Genomic DNA, 24,759 nt, shown 5'->3' on the forward strand with positions numbered 1-24,759 from the left:
TGAAATGTGACCACAATCTTGTGGGGGTATGACATTCCTTAGACACTCTCCAATTTTACTACAAATAATACCCAACAAAATCATCATAGAGTTCAAAATCTCCTGTGTCTTTTTCCTGAAATTAAGCTCTTTCCACCCAACAAACAAAGGTCACATGAAGAAAACTGAACTTAGTTCTAATTCTTGACACTTCCATATTCTCCCTGATTCTAAATACAAGCTGAAAATGTGAGGAAAATAACGATCCTCAGATCGGCCCAGAAGATATTTAATTGCTCAGCACGTCCCACTCGTCCCCACTGCTGTTTGCTTCCTTCCTTTCTTCCTTTCTCACTAGTATAATGGGATACAGCTGCTAAACTTTATTTCTTCCATTTCACGTTTGTAGAGCAATGACCTTTAGATACTAAATGTTAAGCTCCATGTTGGGAACAATAAGGCTTAATTTAATAATATAGGAGTTGAGTAATTCATGCTGTGAAATCTAAAATATTATGACACAATTGAGATGATGGGCTTAATTTCTAGGAAAAATAAGTATCACAAAGAAAAATGTTACCCTCAGCTAAATAAATAATTTATTTCTATTTTAATTTGACTGCTTTGATCATAAGATTTCTTAAATCTCTGTTTCACTGTAAATGCTTAGATGAAAGCCTCTCATTGCTGTTCTTTTGTTCAATCATTTATTTTCTTTGGGGGCTCAAGAACTCCTGATGGTTTTGTTTTCTCTGTGATAGGGGATTCTTTTTTACTACCGTGCTGGAAGCCAAAAGATTAATCCTTTGGAATCTCAACGAATCACCTAATTAGTAACTTACTAAAAATGAAATAAGTTAATTATGTGTAATTTCTTCATAAAGATCAAATGACAGGCCAATCACTTTCCTAAGGCTATCCTCTTCATTTGTAGAATAAATGAGAAAAACAGAAATCAAATAAAGTTTTTACTAGCTCTGATAGCTCCACAATACAATAATAGATTTCTAGGTTATTCTATTAGAAGCATTAGCTCAGCATGAGTCCTTGGTTGTTTGTCAGTATTTAAGAAAATATTCTATCCCGGAAAAAAAGTTGATGAATATACTTCTAAGCCAAGTTTCTAAATTACACAATGACTCTCAAGCTAATTAAATTCAATGAATATAAATTGAGTACCTACTAAGTACAAGGTAGGATGAATTCCTGCCCTACCACTTAGTAATTCTGTAAGCCTAGGTAAATCACTTAAAACTCTCTGAGTTTTGATTGCCACAACTACAGATTAGGAATAAATCTATGTGGTAACTCATAAGACTACTGTGAAGATAACGTGAGAAAAAAATGAGGGGTATAACAAATGCTGAAAAATATGATTTTTTTAAGTTAAGTAATACCCATAGTATGGGAATAGACACAAGTAATAAGAGGGCCTCTACATGCATCTCTGCTTCGCCAACACTAACCTGGATGGGAAACCAGCCCTTTCTAGTTTCCACACATACAGATACTTATCACAGGCATTTCGTTCAGTTGGTTAGATTTGCTACAGAACAACTGATCAAGTGAAGAAGTCACATTGGAAGGAGTGTAATCTGTCATTTCACTGGGCTCCTCAATATCTCCCTCTGCTATTCCTTTCTTCTAGAATTACCTCTGGATCTCCAGAGCATGCAGATCAGTTAATTTCTAGTCTAGTCTCCAAAGGGACATAAGCAAATAAACCTATCAAGATTTCTCAGAAGAAAAGACCAGTCATATAATAGTTTTCATCTTCTACAGAAAGTCTTTATGGTTCTAAATAGCATCTTTTTCTTCTTGCAGATAATTATTTTTTTATTATCAGGGATTGTAGGAAGAGTCAGAACACAGTGCACCTAGAAATAGTTGAGTGGAGACGTGTGGGTAACTAATATTTTAAACACTCTTACAAAAAGTCTTGCCCATTAAGTAGTGAAAGAGAAGGGCTATTACCATCAAGGAAGGGCAAGGTCAAGGGCCACTTTAGGGTTCATTTGGTGTTTGTATATTTCTGGAATTAGGAAACTAGAGCATATTAAAAGTTGGATGGAGAAGGAGGCAGAAAAACTAACTGCAGGAGATTGTCTGATGTCTCAGAGGAGAGTAGAACAGGGTTGGCGTTAAATGAAGACATTGGCTCTGAGAGGACCAGCGTTAGGCATATCATCATTTCAGACAGAAGTGAAGATGGGGAGTAGGAGTAAAAGAGCAAAAATTTTAGGAAGGGGTCCAGTGTAGAGAATCCAAGCACACGGCCCCTTTGACGCTTTTCATAGTTTTGGCTTAAATAAAATGACTGTGTCTCATCTCAGATTCAAGGATGCTTTGATGGGAAGGTATTTATGTCACTACATATATTTTTTTTCAGCCATAAAAAAGAGTGACATCTTGCCATTTGCAACAACATGGATGGAGCTAGAGAGTATTATGCTAAGCAAAATAAGTGAGTCAGAGAAAGACAAATATCATATGATCTTACTCATATGTGGAATTTCAGAAACAAAAGAAGCAAAGGCGGAAAAAAAGGAGAGACAAACCAAGAAACAGACTCTTACCTACAGGGAACAAACTGGGGGTTACAGAGCAGAGTTGGGTGGGGAGATGGATAAAATAGATGATGGGGATTAAAGAGTACACTCTTGCCATGATGCAAATAAAATAAAATAAAATAAAATAAAATAAAATAAAATAAAATAAAATAAAATAAAATAATAAAATAAAATGGTTTATAAAAGAGTATTTTCCTCCTGCTACAAACCCATCACACAATCAAAGTCTCTACCATGGGGTAACAGCGAGACCATAATCCCATCTGTGTATTGGTGGGTGGTGCTCTTCCATCTTTTTCCTGCTCTTCTTCCCACTTTCTAGATCAGTGTCCCAAAATGTGTCCTGGGAAGTACTAGTACTTAAAGATGGTCGATTCAAAAAAGGCCAAATAAATTTGGGAACCTGTGTGACTTGTATATTCGCATATTAAGTACGTGGAGGAATCCTGCAGCAAGAAAGCTGTATGCTTTTAAGCCAACATTTCCCAAATCCATGTGTTCATGGAAAGGTGTCTGCAACCCCCCCCCCCTCCAAATTAGATAGAAACCGACTTTGATCATCATTGTACTAGAATTATTTTTTCTCTTTCTTTCACCTATTTTCTGTGTTCTGCCCAGGAGGCCCTGCTAAACGTTTTTGATTGCTGATTGGCAGTGCTGAACTTCTCAAGATGTCAAGCAGGCACTTGCTGAGTGGTCTGTGGAGCACTCCATACTTTTAGAAGACTGGAGAGAGAAAGCAGAAGGGAGCTTTCTGTTCTGAAAACTTTGTCCAATTGGTTGCCATTATGGATATTTTTCATCACAAAAAAAGCAATTTCCAGAACATTTTTCATTTTACCCTCTTCTCGATACATTCAAGTGAATTAATTTTCCTAAAATCTGGCACCCAGAATAGAACATAACAGATATAGTTTAAACCAAAGTAGAGGAAAATAGAGCTATTGTTTCTCGTGGTCTTGATGCTTCTCCATTAATGCAGGCTAAGATCATCTGAACATTAAATTTTAGTAGCTTTATTGCTCTGCAGACTAACATTTAACTTCATGCAAATAACAGTAATCCTTTCTTATTAGGATTCCCATATTAACTATCGCCAAAGCCACATCATGCTCAGCCTTAACAAGGAGGGGGTATCTGAGAAGAGTTCTGATAAGGCGTGTCAGTCTCATGAGAGGAACAAAGCTAAGCACTTGGTGGACAACTTTCTGGGATACTGAGGCAGCTGATAAAACCACTTCCAAATGAGGATGCTCTTGGAAAAGTCTTAGAGAATTGATCAGTGCTTAATTCCAGGGGAGATGAAATACAGGAAGAGTAAAGACTGGCACACATGCTGGCCAGTCATCAAAGACCCCTTTCTATTTATTCTGATGGGTCTTTAGATTATCCCTTGTCAAACTCTACAAATTCTGGATTTTCTCTCCTCCTTTGGTGGCTTCTACATGCTCAGTGCCCTACGGCTCTTTGTCAGCTACTACACCTGCTTCTCCTAAGTCTCATGTGGGGGTCTGTCTCCTGTGTGCATCCCAAAGTCTGTCCCATCCTGCTCAGGCTCTGGTACTCATTTTCACATTGATCTCCTTTCCATCCACTTTCATAGGTTTGCCACTGTTGCCAATGTAACATTATGGTGGTGACTCTCAAATTACCTCCCCACCCAAGTATATAGAGACGTTTCTATAGGAATGTCTGAAGGAAACCCTCCTGATATATGCGAAATGTCATCTTCGCTCCCAAACTTAAATGTCCTTCTCTTTGCCATTCTGATGCGTATGCACAGTTTCACCAGCTGTCCAAGCCAGTCACCCTGGACACCATCCCTGTCCCCACCCTGCACTCCTTGTCAGGCCCTCCCATTCAGATTGTTACCAAAGTATATGGTGTCTCTAGGCAGACAGATGTGAGTGTCAATTATGCTGCAGTCTCTTCTCAGTTCCTAGCTGTGTGTGCAGTCTGCTTACCTCACAGAATCTTGCTTTTCTCACTTGTAAGGCAACTAAGGCTGACTAACTAGTTAGTGGTAGAACCAGAGCTTGAACGTAGATTTTTAAAAATTCTCTCTTTTTTTAAAAACCATGCCATTGTGCTTGTAGCTATGCCTCCCAGGTTTGTATTATTTGCAAATTTGATAGGTTTGGCTTGATGTTATTATTAAAGTCTTGGTAAAAAATGTTTCATAGGGAAGGGATAATAGTAATGGCTTAGGGTTGCGTCTTGAGGCCTTCACTCAGCTGACTATATCTACAGCACAAGGGCACCTCTTCAAGGTACTAAAGGGGCAGAAAAAGATGTCAGAGCTATAAGTTAAGATCTGAGGGAGTAAAGAAAAATTATCAGCGATATTAAGAATCACATGTCGAGACCAGGATCCAGAAGTCAGAGAAGTTACGACAGACGCTCTATGAGTGGGCAGGATGGGCTCTGTCCTCCTCCGCATTTCCTCCTCCACGCAGGGGTGACCGTGTGATTGCACCCAAGGATGCGAGGCCAGGATGCTGTCAATCATATCCTATATTACAAATACACCGCCAGCTACTCATAGAATTTAATAGCTCTCTCGAAGAAAGAGTAGCTTCACAGATAACTTCTACCCTTATTCCATTAAAAAACATTAGGCCTTTAAAATTTTTTTATATTCACTTGTCTTCGTCTCAAAGTACTCAGATTCACTCTGTTACCATGATGTTGGCAGAGGATCTAATATATATACACCTCTGTGTATAATGGGGGCTGCTTAAGCAGCCCTGAGTCATCAAAGAACTTATGTATTATCAGCCCAGTCTTATTCTGTTTTTAATTCCCAGTTTTAAGGTGGAGTATGGTGGGGAAACATCAACATGAGGAGACTTCATAAAGGTAGTACATTCACCTTTTCTCTTAGTCTTTATCTATTTAATTTGGGGTCAAAATTGTATACTGAAGGAAGAGCTAGTGAACCTAATTAAGGTTTTAAGTTCAATTCCAGATTTTGCCTAGAACAGATTTTTGCCAAAGGCCTTGTTAAATCAAGTTAAAGTGTGATGCCTGGGTGGCTCAGTGGTTGAGCGTCTGCCTTCAGCTCAGGGAGTGATCCCGGGGTTCGGGATCGAGTCCCACATCGGGCTCCTTGCATGGAGCCTGCTTCTCCCTCTGCCCTATGTTTCTGCCTCTCTCTCTCTCCCTCTCTCTCTGTGTTTCTCATGAGTAAATAAATAAATAAATCTTTAAAAATAAGTAAATAAATAAATAAAATTTAAAGTTACAATATCTATCCAGTTCTTTACTATGTTTGCCCTAAGACAGCTGAGGGGGATGGTGCACTGCTACAGATTGGCTTTATTTTAGTAGTAAATTTCAAATGGTGTGTGCATGTGTGAGGATGCGTGCTTCTCCAATGGTTATCACTTGCCAATGAAAATCCTTTGATCTTTCAATCAATTAAAAAAAAAAACTCCTGGATTAATTTATTCTTAGTAAGATACTTGATTGCTTCATTAATTATTAAGTATTGATAAGCAAGAAGTTTAATCATCAATTTTATAATTTTTACAGTGATTAAGGTCAGGCTTATAGAGACCTGGCGCTTCTGCTCTCTCTCACTTTATAAGTGGCCAACAATAGTAGTCCCCATCATTTTACATCCATGACTGAGAGACCACCCATTGTAGCTGGACACTTGGAGCAGCTGGGTATTTTCATTGAGCCTGAGTGGTTTGGAGATTCAAAAAATGAAGCTAGTCACAACTCCCAGCTATATTAATTGTTGAATTAATAGGATACGTGATTTTGTTTTTAATGAAGATGAGCTGTATCCTTTGCTCCTTACAGGCAACTAGAGGCTCTTCTTTTCTTCACCTATTTTATTTATTTATCTTTTACAGATTTTATGTATTTAGTTGAGAAAGCATGAATGGGGGATAGGCAGAGGGAGAGGGATAGGGACAAGCAGACTCTCTTCTGAGCAGGGAGCCCTACATGGGACTCAATCCTCAGAGCTCAAGATCATGACATTAGCCAAAGTCTGACACTCAATGAGCCACCAAGGTGCCCCTCTTCATCTATTTTAGGTCCCAGTGTCCTTCCTCTAATACTTGTTTTCCCTTTTTCCAGTTTGAAATCCATTTTCATTGGAAAAGAACACTGAAGGAATAAAATGAGTGGAGCAGCCCACCCTGCTCTTTTCCTATGGTTTGTTAAGATGAGACCACATTCTCATTTTTTCCCTATATATTTAAATATTTTTTCCTAAAAACTGTCTGTAGACATTTTTCATAATCTCCAGCTTATTCAAACCTACTAAGCACTCTACTATTTTTTTTAGAGTTCATTCTCTCAAGATTCTTCTCTTACTGTACAACTAATTCCTGCTAAGGTGCTGATGGCTGATAAGGGCTTTATGTATCAACTTTTTAGGACAGCATTTGCATCTTTACAATCCTCTAACCCAAGTGCATAATGGGAGAATTTCAAGTATTCTTGCAGAGACAATAAGGAAAGAACTTTGGAAGAAGAGAGTATTTCCTAAAGTTCCAGTAATCACATGACAGATATTTTTAAGTACTTATTTATACTTGAGTCTCTCATTCCTATAAATGAGATGAGAAAAGTTAAGATAAGAATGTTCAGGGCAGCCTGGGAGGCTCAGCGGTTTAGTGCTGCCTTCAGCCCAGGGTGTGATCCTGGAGACCCGGGATCGAGTCCCACGTCAGGCTCCCTGCATGGAGCCTGCTTCTCCCTCTGCCTGTGTCTCTGCCTCTCTCTCTCTCTGTGTGTGTGTCTCTCATGAATAAATAAATAAAAATTAAAAAAAAAGAATGTTCAATGCACATTGATCTTTGAAGACTTAAGATGGCTATGAAATGAAGGTAGGAGTAGCTTCTCTAGGCCTTTGGAGATTTTTAAAGTACAGCTAATCTGACTCTTCAGCTCTTTTATCCTGATCTGATCTATTAAATTTGATTAAGTGTTAATGTAAGAATGTTTTCTGAAGCATTTAAAACAGTGATTACAATTTAACCTGGGAAGTAATTAAGAAAATGCTACACAAAGGCAGACATTCTAATGAACAATATATATATTATGTTGGTTAGGAGGTTAGTGTGTGGAGTCAGACAAACCTGGATTCAAGTCCTCACTCTGACTCTCAATAGCTGATGGTCCTCAGGCAAATCACAAAACTGGAGGCTTAATATCTACGTTTATTATATGGGCATAATGATTATAGTCACTGGATATAGGGCTCGCTTAAGGATTAATGAGATAAATTAAGGAAAACTCTAAGAATAATTCCTAGAACATAGTATAAAGGCAGTGAATATTACTGTTGTGAGTGTATATATTTTTAAATGGAAAAACCTGGCAAGACTCTTCAAGTCAGCTTTGGAGTTTTAGGGTTCCTAAGGGTTTCCATAGCTTGTCTAAGCAACAAAAGGAAAATTAGCAATTATTTATATAAAAATTCTAAAATGCATTAGTCTGCTTCTTCACTCATTTATGTCTCCTTACATTTTTATTTGTGCATTCACTCATTCAGCATGTATTAAACATCCATTATAGTAAAATTTGAAAAACAATGGTAAACATTCTTCCAGTCTTCAGAGAATTTACTGTCTAGTCTAGTAGTGTCATTGCAGAACAGGAGAGAGGCTAAGTGTAAAAGCCAAGTGTAAGAGGACATTTATAACACATTTCATTTCTCCATAAACAAAATAAATCACCTCAAACCCATCTGCATAGTTTTTGTGAGGAAAAGAAAAAAAGAAAAAGGAAAGAAAAGAAAAAAAAATAAAAAGAACAAGTTTGGTCAACATGTGGTGGAACTGGAACCCTTTCTTGTGCCTTATTGGTGGGAATGTAAAGTAGTGCAGCCATAGTGAAAACAATATAGAAGTTCCTCAAAAAAAATAAAATAAGATAATCATATGATCTAGCAATTCCACTTCTAGGTTTATACCCAAAAGAAGTGAAAGAATGGAATAAAATAGATCATTGTACACCATTTGTATATGCATTATTCACAAGAGCCAAAAAGTAAAAACAACCCAAATTCCATTGATGGATGAATGAATAAGCAAAATGGGTATCACACAGACACAGGAATATTATTCAGCATAAATAAGAAGGAAATTCTGATACTTGCTACTACATAGGCAAAACTTGTAAACAGTATGCTCAATAGTGGAACAAACCAGACCCAAAAGAGCAAGTATCCCATGCTTCTATTTATAAGAGGTGCACAGAACAGCAAATTCAAAGAGATGGAAAGCAGAATAGTGGTTAATGCTCTTGAACTATATACCTAAAAATGGTTATAATGGTAAATGGTGTTGTGTGTAATTTACCACGATAAAAGAATTACACATTCTGTGAATTCAACAATGAATATTGCTGGAAGTTGTGACTGGCATAATTTTATCATCATTATATGGGGAATCTTAGCTGTTACCTGACTGGCTGAGAAATGAATGTATTTAGTCAGCAATAACGAACAGGGGCTGTCTTTGGTTGCTAAGTTCTTTGTAAGTGGGATAAAATATTTGCACGTCTTCCTCATTCTTGAACTCTCCTCCACCAAGATATATTATTCTCTTGCCTTACCAGAGGAACAACCTGGAGTGGCAAGGGAGAGAGAATTACATGCGTCTTACCCATTGGACTAAATCCAACCACCTGGTTTGAAGAAGACGTATATGACATTTGGAAATATTAAACAAACATTTCATACCACTGTAAGTAAGTCATGTAGAGTTATTTTTAAGTATTCTAATTCCACTTCTCTGAAATCATTTTGAAAAATGTTGATGTTCTAAACATTTGGAGGCTGCTTTCCCACTCTTCCACCATTATCTACAGCCACAGACAGAATGTTGTTTAATATTGAGGGGGTGGTTTAAAAGATTATTTTCTTTGAAAAATAAACGATACATCAGAAAATGCACCTTCCCAAGGGACAATATAATCTTCAGACATAAAAAAAGAAGTTTTAGAAAGATTTAGTGAAATTCATATAAGGAAAAAGTAGAGATGTTTATTAAGGAAAAACCAAAGTGTTGTAGAATACAGCTTTAACCTTTAGAGTTGATGTCTAGGGAAAGATTATGCCTTCCTGCAGACTACTCTTTAATGCCACAGTAAGAGATAAAAATATAAGGTATGGCATGGTGTATCTTATACTTTTTAAATAAGAAGAATGCCAAAAAAGGCTTAAAATGTGTATACAATGGCCCTCTAGCAGGAAATAATGTAAACATTCTCATAGAACACATTTTTTAATGATTCATTGAGCCTCAGTAATTCATTGAGCAGATGTATAATGAGCCCCTTTTGCCTGTCAGGCCCTGTGAAGTATCTTGGTAAGCTGGGATGAGCAAAATCAAGGGTGTTTCTTGCTCTCTTGCAGCTTAAGATCCAGTTGTCCACCTCATTCACCTCACCTCTTTTTAAGGTATGGACAGCTTCCCAAATCCACAGGTATATTTTTCTGGCCTCTTAATTTCCCTTTTTCCAGACAAAACATTCATGATCAAATTTCTACCATCCGTGAACTAACAAATGTACAATAGTTTACTTTCTGGGCTAAAAAAAAAAAAAAAAAAAAAAAAGTTCCTAGATAACAACCAACGTTAATTTCAATAACTTTAATGTTTGGAGGAATGGTCAAATAACTCTCTCTTAATTTAAGAGCAAAGAATTTATTGAATGAGCCTTTTTATGGGGGATAGAAATACGATGGTGAATGACAGAGATATAAATACATGATTAGAGAATATTCTATTGCTTTTTAAAAACTATTTAATTTTACTACTCTAAATTATTTGTTATAAAAAGCTTCAGGCTAGAATGATGGATAATTGAAAACTTGGAAAAGAAATGAATCCACTTAAATGTATTTCCCAAACTCACTATCTTTAGATTAAACACCCATTCATGGATTTTCAAAATTTGCCCAAGGAATGAATAATAATATTGGACGTCACTTTATTAAGTAAAATTGGGTGCACAGACTATAATCAAATTCAAAGATAGCATCAAGCATTTCATATTAAACAGAGGAGTTGTTACAGAGACTGCTAATTATCCTCCAATATTAATTTTCTCCCTCTTGCACGAATACAGACATTTAGCTGGGCATTTGGTTACTCAATCTCCCTTATGTGACCATTTAAATTTCAGCCACTGATGTGTTTCATACATAATATGGATTTCAGAGAGTGGCCTTAAGGAAAGAGCCCAGCCCCTCTCATTCTCTGCTTCTGCCTAAAAATTGGATATACTATCTGGGGCTTGAACTGCCCTTTGACACCACAATGTCGATGCTAACTGGAAGGAAAGGTAAAGCCAAAACAAAAACAAAACAAAACAAAACAAAACAAAACAAAACAAAACAAAACACAGAAGAAACCTGGCTTCCTGACTCTATGGAGCTTTGCAACAACCGTAAGAGTTTACCTTCAATCCTCTTTCATGGAAAAAAAAAAAAATCTCTATTTTGTTAATCACAGTCTGTGTCACTCAGAGCTGACCTAATCCCTACCAATACCATATGTGGTACTATATTTAAAAATAAGGTGTCAAACATAACAGAACATAAGTTTATGGGATTGGTTGCAGTGAACACCAGGCCCTGAAATCTGGGCTAAAACAGGTTTGGAGAGCTGCGACGGTCGCTATTTGTTGCAAAATGTTTGGTCATGTTGTTAACTGCTGTTGCTTGGAAGGCAAACCAGATACCAACTGAGATTTTCAACATTAGAAGAAATATTAGGAAATACTCAAATGCTGCTGTGCTTTGGTTCCTTTTTGCTGTGTTCAGCGGTCTTCAAGAGACAGACGAACTCGGTCTAGGACTAGCCAGCCTGCAGGCTGAGATAAAAGCAAAACCACTTTAAAATGGCAGGTGCTCTCGGCTTATGTTGGCAATCTGACCTGAAAGAGAATCCTCAATTTATGAGCTTAAAAGGATTTTAAAAAATCATACCCTAAAGTATGGTAATTATAAGCCACAGATGCCAAGAGGTAGCCTTAGAAGGAAGTAAAGCTGTGGTCTAACACATCTGTCATTACCTTCAGGTAAGAGTTAAGCTGGGAAAACAATTAAAAAAAAAAAAAAAGAAAGAAAAAAAGTTGCAAGAAATAGGCCTCTTATTGATTAGGACTTCCGATATTAAGATTTAATCCATATTTGATGGAAATATATGCTTTCTAGCAGAATTCTGCTATATAATACATAACTATGGACAATAAATAAATAAAAATAGAGCACCAAAAAAAAAAAAAACACTTGTCTACTAGACAGTGAGGAATAGTCTCATGGCAATAGGCAGATTTAGGCTGTTGTCATCCAGTCAAGCATTATTCTTTCTCAAGGTCTCAAGGCTGAAGGGAGGCATTAAGTTGAGAGTTGGGGGGAGAGGAAGAGATGAGGGGAGATTAGCAAATTCTTTGGAAGAGAGGTCAGAGTGGCACACCTCCGTTGGAAGTGGCAGGACACAGAGCTAAGGAGAAGAATGGAGTCGCCAGGCTGAAAGCTGTATCAAGAACAGATATTTAGATGTGGTTCCCTGCACACAGAATCGCTTCAAAGGAAACAGATTAGAAGACTACGATCCTTCTGAGGAATTATGTTGCCAAGGAAACCATAAGCATGACCTGCAACAATGTGTGTCCATCCACTGAGTAAAGCAGTCTCTAGGCCTGCACATCCCTATCAACAAGAAGCCAGCAGGAGGGCATGCAGCCCATAAGAAGGGCACAATAAGAATGCCCTCTTCAGAGATGGCCATGGAGAACAGTGGACAAGGAGGGACCTCTCAGAGAACGAAACCTGGGTCATGGAGGGCATTGGGAAAGGGGGCCCTTGCTCTTCCTGACTAACAAGATATAAAACTTACTCTAGGCCAGTAAAGGCTGTGTTTCTTATACTTTTATTTTTCATGGGAGAAGTGTACATTGAAGTTATTGGTCTTTAGTTTATACCTCATTCAATCACAAGGAACCAAGTCTTGACCTTGTAAAGGGCTCCACATCATTCAGAGATGTGGATCTGAGCTGGATGCAATAATTAATGAGATTTTTGATTGATCTCACTTTCCATGATGCCTGTGAAAGTTCTTCCCTCTGAAATTCAGTTATGCTTTAAAATTTTGTTTTCATAAATAAATCTCATTAAGATCCACTTTGTTCTTCCTACTATTTTCTCTCTACGCTACCTTACAAGAGCATTTTTAACCTTTGAGATTGTTCCTAACTTGATAAAAAAATCTTAGTTTCCTTTCTGATTTTTTCTTTTGCATTTCTAGCTTTCCACTTAATGATATTAGCCTCACACCATTACCCAGTGTTTTATTATTTTCCAATGCGGCCTTATTCGCTTTCAAATCTTTGTCTCCCTTTATGGAATCTAGGATTTTCATTATTAGGAAACAAGAAACATCTCCTTTTCTTCCTGCATTCTGATCCCCAAATTATTACTTAAACTGGTGTTTCTGCAGGTGTTCACTCAGGAAAGAATTCAGCAAGTCAACAAAATACAATTACCATAAGACTCAGCAATTTCACTCCCAGATATACACTCAAGAGTAAGAAAAACAGACATGCATGCAGAAACTTGTACATAAATGATCAGAGGAGTATTATTCATAATAAGTCAAAGAGTGGAAACAAGCCAAGGTCTATCAACTGATGAATGGCTAAAAAAATGTAGTGTATCCATATAATGGAGTATTATTTGAACACATGTAGAAATAAAATAATGATACATGTTAAAATTGAATAAACCTTGAAAACATTACACTAAATGAAAGAAGCCAGTCACAAAACACAACCTATTATGTGGTTCCATTTACATAAAATGTCTAGAATTGGCAAATCTGTAAGTAGATTAGTGGTTGCCTGGGGCTTAGGGGTATTGAAGGAGAATGCACACTGGTTCCTAATGAGTTTGGGTATTCTACTTGGGGTCATGAAAATGACCAAAAATTAGTCTTTGATGATGGTTAAACAACTCTGAGACCATACGAAAACCCACTAAATTATAGACTTCAAATGGCAATTTTTATGGTGTCGGAATTATATCTCAATAAAGTAGTTAAAAAAGGAAAAGAAAGTCATCTAATTGCATGGTTAAAATGCAGATTTCTTGGCATAACCTCAAACCTTTATTTTTATTTTTTTTTAAAAGACTTTACCTATTTACTTAGAGGAGCAGTGGGAGAGGGAGAGAAAGAATCCCAAGCTGAGTCCCTGCTGAGCAATGTAGCCCCAATGTAGAGCTCAATATCACCACCCTGAGATCATGAGCTGAGCCAAAATCAAGAGTCAGACACTTAAACGACTGAGTCATCCAAGCGCCCCAGAAATCTTGAAATTTCTTTTCCTTTTGATTTTTCTTATTTTTTCTGCATATAACATTAACTACATATTTTCCAACAACTATTTTTCTTATGTCTGAATTTTCTGCCCTTCAAATACTCTTTTCTTTGAAATACTAAACCTAAAACCATATATACATAGAGCATTCTAGAGTCACATCACTTAGTTTGTTCAATAGTCCATTCAAAATGGGTAAAATTTTGAAAGTCTTAAATTTTTTTGTTTTTTGATGATTTTCTGGAGCATCTAGGTTTTTCTGGTAGTAATCTCACATAGTCCACTGCTGTAAGAGAACATTCTCATTCAAATTTCATATTTTCACACTGTTTGATTCAAGAGGGGTCCGTGAGAGCAGAGAAGGTCTCTTACCAACATCAGGACTCTGGAATCAGAGTGAATTTTGTGGTCATTATAGATTAGGTTCACTAAGAGAGTGGTGTAACATTTTTGGTACTAATTATGCTTATTACACAGAAGGGAGATCCAGAGGATCTAGATGTTGAAGAAGTTTAGGGATGTGTTGATGAAAAGGTACTGAAATGATATAATTTTAGGGCCAGACTGTGAAATCAGCTGACGTGAATGCTACTAGCATGGTCTTATGCCTAAGTTCCTGCATCCTTTCTCCCATACCCTATACCCTAAAGAAGACTTGAAATTTCACCACTAAAGATGTATCCTTTTTAGGGTCTTGAAGGCCAGAGAGTCTTACAAATTCCTTATTATCGTAAAATTCCACTGGAGAGTAAACAATGATTCTTAATTATTTAAGGATAACTGATTGCTGATATGGGGAAGGGGGAAGCCAGAAGAAAGAAGAATTAAAAAAAAAAAAAAGGAAAAAAAAGGGCAATAATTTAGCAAATGCTCTATTTGATTACTTCCTGGATGAGTCAGACTAGAAAAACTAGTTTATTTGAGTCTATGATCATCTTCAAAATCCCAACAATAGAAAATAGAAAAAGGCACACACTCAGAAAGAATTTACTTCCTAGTTCAAAAGGAGAAGTTTATGTATAAATAATTGCCTGCCTAAAGGAAAAATCAAATAGGCAAACAAAATAAACACTGACAGACCTGCATGATCACAGGCACTGGCTCCCATTTTAGTTTTCTTCCTGTACATACAAGAGTATTATTCTTTGAATTCTTAGCAGTTTTAAAAAATAAGTACCCTACAATCATTTCCTCTCTTTATTTGGCCACAGAGAATTAAGAATGCAGACAGAAATACCAATTATACTAGGAAAAACAAATATACTTTTTTTCTGGCTTATCAAAGAAATATTATGAAAGAACTTCTAGAACTATCTTCTGTTTTCACTTATACTTATGCTGGTCAAAGAGGGATGCTTGTTACATCTTTCCTGTTTGAGGATCAGGGTTGGCTGGTATAAAACAGCATCCATGGAGGCCCTTCTGCTGAGGCCATGGATGCCCAGACAGCTCTAAACAACTACCTATGGCAACAGGATCAGGGTCCAGCCATTTCCCTTCCGTGACAGATGCTAACAGGCAATTTTGCAAGGGATCATGGCCCACACTCTGGGGCTATTCCTACTCAATCTCTTCTCCTTTCTCTTTTTCCTCATGGTATCAGACCTGCTCTTCCCCCCTTACCCCCGAGTCCTTCAGAGGCATTCTGTCCAGTAAGTCTTTCAAATGTCTAATTCCATTTTAATATCTGCTTCTTAGAGTACCTAAACAGACATATCACTCATGAAAAAAAAAAAAGTATAAATTTCTTCCTTTTGCCTTTTTTTTATTTTGATAAAACATTGTAAAATCAATGATTAAGATATCTATAGAAACATTTATGCTCCTCAAGTAATAACCTGATACGTATTGCATATGCGAGTCATCCCAGTTTTAAAATGTGGCTGTATTTTTCAGTTTAAGAGCATTTTAGATCTGGAAAATACTTTCTAAAAAATACATAGAGAAACCATATTTAACTTACATATTTGTAGAGTTACCTATATTATTTCCACAGTCAGAACATTACTTTCTTTTGCTCCACTGATTTTAATGTAGTAAAATTAATATAAGAAGAAAGCAGAAGATGCCAGTGATAAGCAGCCACAGTATTAAGACAATTCTTGAAAGTCAAAGAGTTGTTATAATTCCATGATTTTTCATCTTTGAAAAACTACTTACAATTCTGTCTGAAATCTGAATATTCCCAATGCAAGCCATTCACAGAGTCAGAAAGAAGCAAAGGCATATAGAATATCACAATAACTCTAATTAGCCCAAATCCTAGCTCTAAGCAAATTTTACTTCTAGGAGATATATAAAGGTCTTTGGAATTTGGGGCTATATAATGAATACTTTCCTATCTCTAGCAGAGAAACAGTTTCTTATGAAGTTAATGTATTCAATTTCATTGTGCAATTCCCTTCCTCTTCTTTGCCCTTTTCTTTTATGCACATAATTGGAAAACAAACTAATACAACCAAAAGTACTTAGGGAATTGGACTGAAAAAGAAATGTGTCTCTCCTTATTAATGTTCTCATAATGGAAAGAAATGCTTAAAAATGTACTTTTTTAAAAGTGGGGGATGAATTTGCATAGAATAGCAAATACTGATCCAAATATTTATAAGGGCAAGTAGTTGGTTGTTTTTGTACAATCAAATCCTTTTTAAGAAACTAATAACTGAAAAAAAAGAAATTAATAACTGACAAAGTTTCTAGGTTAACTCACTCCAGTTAAGGATAGATCAACTCTCTAATGCTAAAAAAGAGAAAAACAATATAAGGTTTTATATAATATAATAATTTTATAATATTGAACCAGGGTAAAACCATAAAAGCACAAAAGAAAAAAATATATGCAAAAAATTAATTAGTAGGTTTAGAATCAGTAAAAGAAAAATGAATTCTAATCATTAGATAGTGTTAGCCAATCTAAATCAAATAAAATATTAACGATTCACAGGAATCTCTAAGGTTCTAAGCTGTGATTTCCTCATTTTTCATTCTGAGGCTTAATAAATTGTTAGTCAGTTGGTGAGAAAAAGTTGTCTCTTGCTATTTATAAAACTAAATTAGTATTTCAAAGAGATGCATATTACACAAAAGGTGGGGAACTCAAAATTTCTAATATTAATAACAATGTTCAGCAAATGCAAATGATGGTCAACTTTCATTTTATTTGTAAAAAGACAATAGTTTGTCTTCTAACCCTCTCCAACCTCAGTATAGGTGGACCCTGAATGGAACAAAGAGCAGGAGGAGAAGATTACAGTTAGGCCGCACTTTCAAGCTGGAAGTACATCCACTATCAGGTTATATGTGAACTAATATTTTTTTCTTTTAATTTTTGTGTTTTAATTCCAGTTAGTTAGCATACAGTGTGATATTAGTTTCAAGTGTACAGTATAGTGATTCAACAATTCCATACATCACCCTGCGTTCATCATGACAAGTTGACCTCCTTAATCACCATCCCTTATTTAACCCATCTCCTCACCCACCTCCCTTCTGGGAATAGTGTTTGTCCCTATGGTTAAGAATCTGTTTCAAAAAAAAAAAAAAAAAGTCTGTTCTTGATTTTTCTCTCTCTCTCTCTATTTTTTTTTATTGGAGTTCAATTTGCCAACATATAGCATAACACCCAGTGCTCATCCCACTAGGTGCCCCCTCAGTGCTCATCACCCCATCACCTCAACCCCCCGCCCACCTCCCTTTCCACTAGTGAACTAATATTTTTAAAGGCCATCTTATTTTATAGCAGCTGATGAACTTTGAGTCAGCGTCCTACACTTTTCTATTTCTGAGAGGTGCTGTGGTCCCCCAATCAGAGACTGATTGGAATTTAATTTACAAGAGCTGGCTTTAAATCAGTAGACTCTTGACCCTTGTTATATCCCATGGGTGATACAGTAAAAAAAGAGTGTCTGGTGAAGACTTGAGAGATTTGGGAACTGAGCCAGATTCCATCCAGGCAAATCAAGAGAGAAGATTCAGGAAGAAGTGAAAGTGAGGGATGGGGTGTAGGTCATCGTCCTGTTGATTTGGGGGGAAGGATAATAGGTCACTGCACAGACTGACATGTCAGTAGTTCATTATGCACAGGTCAGAACTAAGTTTTAGGGAAACACTGCCACAGTGTAGAAGGGGAGAGAAGAAGTGTGGAAGAGGGGCTAGGGTAAGCTCTAGGCTTTCTGTCAGGTGGACTGGTGTTATCTTGGACTCCTTTTGTATATTACAATGTATATCCCACTGTGGGCAAGTCCTATTGGCTTGACTTCCAAAAATGGATTCAGAATTGGTCATCTGATCCCTCTGCTACTACCACTCAGTCTCTACCTTCCTTAGTCTGGATTGTTGCAATAGTTTCCACTCTGCTCCCTCTTTTCTGATAACAGCATCCTGAGAGACCATTTTTAAAGGTAGACTATGCCACTCCCCTGGTCCAATCTTCAAACGCCTTCCCATTTCACTCAGAGGAAAGGGCCCCTCACACCCCAGCTTCTGACTGCTCCCATTCCTAAAGCTATGCTGGCCTCCTTTCCTCAAGCATGCCACGTGCTCACCACCTGTGCATATGCTTGCACTGACTCTTCTATCAGGGACGTTCCTCTCCCATATCTCCTCACCCCTTTGAGCTCTTTGTCCAAATACCGTCCTCTCAACTGAGGCTTCCTGTGATCAACTTATGGTAAGTGGCAATCCTCAACACCCCTCCCCTAAGAACTTCCCATCCTTTGCCTGATTTATTGTCTCCAAAAAAAAAAAAATACTCATTTTACCAATCTGTTATTTTAATCAGAATGTAACCTTCTGAGAGCCAAATATTCTTTCTAGCTTGTTCACTGTTCTAGTATGAATAATGATGCCAGGTTTTAGCAAATATTCACTAAATGAAATTATTTAAATCCTGTCTCTACTACTTATTAGTTGTACATGTAGCACATTTAGATAAAAAAATTGCATCTGATATAATAAAAATTATTTTATCTTCAAGACCATGAGAAGTTATACCTGTCAAACATGACAATGGAATATCACATGCTAGCACAATCAGTATCCCTTACCTAAATTTTTTCAGGGGTGAGGGGCATATGACAGAAGCTCATAATCTATATGGAAATAAAAAGTACGGTAGTCCTTTGTGCATGTAGCCCTTAAATATATCCATAAAGGATCACTGATTAATTTATTCAATGAATAAACAGACACTGAGAACCTATTATGTGTCAAACATTATTCCTAAATACTCAAGATACATGAGAAAACAAAAATAACCAATATCCTTGCCTTCTTAGTGCTTCTGTTCTAGTAGAGTCCAACAGCAAATAATCAGTACAGTCAGTAATGAAAGATGTAGAATGTCAGAGCATGATGATGTGTTGTGGCAGGAGGGAAGAAAGTAGAGAGGCTGGGGGTGGGGAGTGGGGGCAGGGCTGTGCGCTGGATCAGGAGGAAAGATTCCCCCCCTCCCCCCGGAGAAGGTGAAGGTTGCGTAAAGTCTCTAAGGAGAACTACATGGAAGAGTCAACCAGAGAAGAATCAAAAAACAAACCGCAAATCGATAAAAGTGCAAGAAGGGTCTAGAAAAAGAAACATAGGGGCAGAAGCAACCATGTCAGTGGTTGCCTGGGTGAAGCAGGAGTGGAAACTGACTGTAGAAGGGCTGGGGGGATTTGAGGAGTTAAAGAAACCACCTTAGAGCTGGGTGCTAGTGATGGCTTCACCACTGTATCAATGTACTAAAATTCACTGAATTGCACACTTGAAACAGGTGGATTTTAGCATTTGTAAGTTTTATCTTAGTAAAAGATAGGGAACAAAAGAGGTAACATTAGGTATAAAAATTAAACCAAATAGAAAAATAAGCATGTAGGAGACCTGGAAATTATTTTAAAAAAGCAGTTTCTGGTACTTCTTCATCTGTACATTAAACCAGATGTCTGATTATAATTTTATGTGATGTCTCAAATACAGGATATATAAAACCCTTTGATGGGTAATTTTATGCGTCAACTTGGGCAGGCTACAACGTCCGGTTATTCAAATACAACTCTAGGGATTGTTGTGGAAGTATTTTGCAGATGTGATTAACGTCTACGATCAACCAACTTTAAGTAAAAGAGACTATTTTTGAAATGTGAGCATCATCCAACTGGTTGAGAGGTCTTCAGTGCAAAGCATAGGTTTCTCCAGATGGAGCTCAGAATAGCTATAAAATTAGTAAGAGAATCATACAAATAATATAAAATGACAACTTTATAAGGGTGAGACGCATGTTGCTGTGAAAGCAAAAAACTATAAATTCCACAAGGGTACGGATTATGTCTTCTTTTTTTTTTGTCATGATATATGGCCAGCATCTAGCATAACCCAGCACTTAGAGGCTCTATAACCTTTTTGGGTATAAATGAACAAACTGAGATCCCAGTTTTTTTTATAAAGATTTTTAAAATTTATTTATTCATGATAGACATAGACAGAGAGAGAGAGAGAGAGAGAGAGAGATTGAGAGAGAGAGAGGCAGAGACATAGGAGGAGGGAGAAGCAAGCTCCATGCCAGAAGCCCAATGTGGAACTCGATCCCGGGACTCCAGGATGGCGCCCTGGGCCAAAGGCAGGTGCCAAACCGCTGAGCCACCCAGGGATCCCAAGATCCCAGTTTTATAGCAGAAAAGATAAATGAAATAATCCATGTATATTTGGAAGGAAAGTCTCTCTTGAGAGCAGCCACCCTCTTCCAGGAAGACTAGCTCTCAAACTTTCTTACCTCTTCTCTTCAGCCCACTGTTCCTTTCCTTCCAAATGAAAGCAACAAAATAATAATAATAAATACCAATCCTGAGAAAATTTAGAAATTTACAAATCCTTCTATTCTCTCATGACCATGGGGCTCTGGCTGGTATCAGAAGCCTATTACCAGTAAACAGTCAATAAATAAATTTCCTTTGATTGTTAAAATCAATGAAGTGTTATCAAAAGTAACTCCAGTTGGGTGGTAGAGAAAAGAATTAAAGCAACCAAAATAACTGCTGCTGAGGAAACATCCCAAATAAATAATCTCTTTTTTTTCTGTTTATTCCCAAGAAAGAACAAGGCAGAAGAATTCTTGGTCCTTAAACATCTGATCCCGAGTGCTCCAGAGGAGAACTAAGGCATTTTCTGGGATTAACAGGGCGCAGGCGTGGAGAGATAAAGCTCCACGCTGGTAGGAATCAGCCACAAAGAATAGAAGCTACATGACCAGGACTTTACTTCAAAAGAAACCAAGTGTGCACACGTTCAGGAATCTGTAATTGAGTACATAAGGCCAGCAAGCCTTTAGTTAAGGCTTTCACCTGGTAAGAAAACAATTTGTTTTTCACCAAGGAGGAAGGAATGCTTTGATTTGTGGAGAGGTCAGTCAGATGCTTTAGAGGAGCACATGGTCTGAAACCTCAGATCTTTCTTAGAAAGGGGCTGGGCTGTCCCTGATGAGTTAAAGACTCCACACGGATTGGAAAAGGAGTCAGCACTTAGCATCCCCTGGAGTCAGACCCTGGGTTTAACAGGTAATGCTGGGAATATTCACTACATTATTTAAAATTTTACTGCCTTTCAATTGGATGAAGAAGTAAGATAAGTCATTAAAATGATCTATCAACTAAGTGAAGCCACAATCCCAAGCCAGGAATGTGTGTTTCAAAGTTCATATTTTAGAAGAGAGTCAATTTTCTTTCCACTCTACTAATGTTTCTTAAGATGTTTTTATTCACAACATCTACAACTAACTTTAAATTTGTCAGCACAGACAAGAGGAAGCTGTGTGTGTGTTTTTAACTTACAATCTAGAGACAGCTCACACTCTAATCTGAAAGCAGCATCCCAGAGGCAGCTACTCAGGATTTCTGCTGCCTGTTCCTCTAATCAACTTACTAAATGCCAAACTGGGTTTTCTTTGGTGAAATTAGGGCTTTGTTAATCAGCATAAATGTTAGATAAATGTCAGGGAAGATATTTCAGTCGTGAAATTAAAGATATTAAGGATATGTAGTTTGGCAAAACACCTTTTAGAGGTACCCATAGCCTGTGTGCAGACAGGATAAGACAAGTGAAGCTGGTGACCTGAAGCCTTGGACATAGTTCTGGAATCTGGATCACTTAGTGATCGTGTGCCAGCCATCAGCTTATGAGACTTTCTGTTGTTTGGCACTGGCTGAGAGGATAGCTGAATCCTGCTTCTAAAATCCTGTGAAAGCTGCCCAAAGAGAACATTTTATTCAAAGTATAGCAAGTCAGAGAGCTAGGACTTCAATGAGCTTACAGAAGAATTTGTATTAACTGCATTGTGCCAGCTCGCTAATAAAAATGTTCATTTAATCAACGTCTGTATGTGCACCAGACCTTGGCCTGTGGTTTCTTTTTACTGCTCCATGGTGGCTAAGCTACACAGCGGTAGCTAATTCTCACTTATCTTACTTTTTGGTGACTGACATGGTCTTTCAGGAGAATCTGAAAGATGTGCATGCAAATTGGCTAAGGTTGATCTATAATTCTGTTCCTCAGATCATTTGTGCCAGAATAACTTGAAACTTAGGATTCTTTATTTTCCCAGCATTCTACATTGAGTTCCAGGAGTGGGGGCTGAGAATTCTGAAATGTAACAAGTTCCCCTGGTGATTCTCATATATTCCATGGATTCAGCTGATGAAGATATAACCAGAGAAGCATCGTTATCATCTGCTGACATCATTTCCCAGTGGCAGACCAAAGACCCAAAAGGGAGAAAATATGCTCCTAACCACCTGGTTTAAAACCCAAAATCTGTAAAGCAATAGTAAGTAGCACACTATGAAGCCCTCATATGCCATTAACTCTGTGCCTTATTTGTTGGTTATAGCGATGAGGCTACCCATCTAGATGGAAAGAGATCAAAAACTTGCCTTAGGCATTCAGCATGCTCATCCACGACCAAAGATATTCCACTGCCATTTGGATGGGTTGGGATTATCAATAGCTTTCCAACTGACTACTGTGATCCATTTTCTATGGCAGCAATGAAAACTATTGGCCAAAATCCCATCATATTAAATATGCTTTTGCAGGAAAACCAGTTGGGCTGCTAGGTTATGTTTTCTCACACCCATAAACCCCAGTTCATTCACTCATAAGACACCTTGTCTGACTTTCAACCAATCATCAAATATTTAACGAGAGCCTTGCAAAAAATGTGTAGTTTTTAACTTGCAATGAACACAATGTAAGATTCAAGACAGAGAGGTCTAGCTCAGGTCTTTTGCCTCTGAGTTGTCACTCATTATATCTTGATGCATAGTGAGAAAGACCCTGGTACAAGAGTCAGAGGTCTTGAGTTCAGGTGCTGGCTACAAACTCAGTGGCAAGTCAATAAAGCTCTGTGGGCTTCTATTTCTTCTTTCAAACAACTGGGAGTAAAATGCTTGCCTTGCTTGTTTTTCTAAATTTACTAATTCATTCATATTTATTGGTCATCTATATTCCAGGAATTTTTCTAAGACCTTGGAGGATATAGCAGGGAACAAGATCTACAAGGTGACTATTCTCAAATAGGCTTATTCTACTAATTAGAAATATATATAAGCATAGTGATATAAAGACAGTTAAATAAATGTGAATATTAATAAATAGATTTTCAGAAGCAGATATATGTACACACATGTTTTTTGAAAGTTTAACAAAGCCTTTTCTAAGAACACAATATATTTTTTTTAAATCTTCTGCTGCATGATTTAGGATGAGGAAGTCAATAATCTAGTGAAAGATATATATTGATTTAAACAACATACCTACCACTTTATTTTATTTTTATTTATTTATTTATTTATATTTTTTACCTACCACTTTAATAAAAACATGTCCTCATGTTTCATTAATGATAAAAAAATTCTGGCAGTATATATTTTTTGAACTAAAAAAATATGCCCAAGTCCCTGCTACAACACTTTTTTACATATAGTAGAATTTATTATTTTAAGAGAACCTTCTTTTCAATAATTTTTTCATGACTTAAGAACCAAGAGATGTGTAATAAGCTGGCTTTCCTGTAAGGCGATCCGTGGTAGGCAGCCTCAAAGATGTTCTCAGTGCACGTCTCCTCATGTAATCTCTTTCCTCTAAGTGTGGTCTGGATTTACTGACTCACTTCTACCAAACTGTGTATAACTGAAGTGATGGGATGTCACTTCGGAGACTAGATTATAAAACAACCCTGGCTTCTATCTAGGAAGCTTTCTCTCTCATTTACTGGTTTTCCTCTCTTTTCCACTTCTCTTCCCTGATCTCCTCTCTCAGACACATCACCTATGAGAGACGGAGCTTGAAGAGGACAGGCCTGGAAAATCAGAGCCACTTGGAGGAGAACCAGGGCACCCCGGACAACAACCAGTACCAGCTGTCAACCTAGTGAGCACACATTCTTGGAAACTGACTCTCTAGCCCAGGCAAGGCTGCAGATAATGCAGTCACAGTCAAGTGCTTGAGTAGAAAAACCTCATGAGGGACCACAAATCGGAATCAGTCAGCTAAATTATTCCTGAATCCATGACCTAGAATAACTGTGACACGGAGGAGCCTGGCTGGTTCAGATGATGAAGCATGGGACTCTTGGGGTCATGAGTTCAAGCTCCATATTGGGTGGGGAGCCTATGAAAAAAAAAAAACCAGGACTAGAATAACTGTGAGGCAACTTTTGCTGTTTTAAGCCACTAAGGTTTAGAGTAATTAATTACACAGCAGTAGGTGACACAAGGACCTGACTCTTGAGGATAGTATTATGAGAATGAATGCATTCAGAATCTCATACTTTATACTTTGAATATTTGAATTAAACTAGACGAATATGGTGACATGATGCAAGTACCTTTAA

General features: G+C 37.3%; 1 protein-coding gene and 2 long non-coding RNA genes across 3 annotated transcripts in view; 2 read left to right on the top strand and 1 right to left on the bottom strand.

Annotated features, from left to right (window-relative positions):
* The window catches only part of CNTNAP2 (contactin associated protein 2), a 2,034,882-nt gene that overhangs the window by 966,327 nt on the left and 1,043,796 nt on the right, over positions 1–24,759 (bottom strand). The gene's annotated exons all lie outside the window — the stretch shown is intronic.
* On the top strand, positions 9,130–17,195 carry LOC119869504. The gene is made up of 3 exons (XR_005371191.1): positions 9,130–9,259; positions 9,931–9,975; positions 17,104–17,195. It is a non-coding gene; the product is annotated as an uncharacterized LOC119869504 (long non-coding RNA).
* On the top strand, positions 20,990–24,580 carry LOC102153726. The gene is made up of 4 exons (XR_005371179.1): positions 20,990–21,217; positions 22,471–22,692; positions 23,378–23,426; positions 24,186–24,580. It is a non-coding gene; the product is annotated as an uncharacterized LOC102153726 (long non-coding RNA).

This window comes from Canis lupus, chromosome 16, assembly GCF_011100685.1.
Source record: "Canis lupus familiaris isolate Mischka breed German Shepherd chromosome 16, alternate assembly UU_Cfam_GSD_1.0, whole genome shotgun sequence".
NCBI classification, from domain to species: Eukaryota; Metazoa; Chordata; class Mammalia; order Carnivora; family Canidae; genus Canis; species Canis lupus.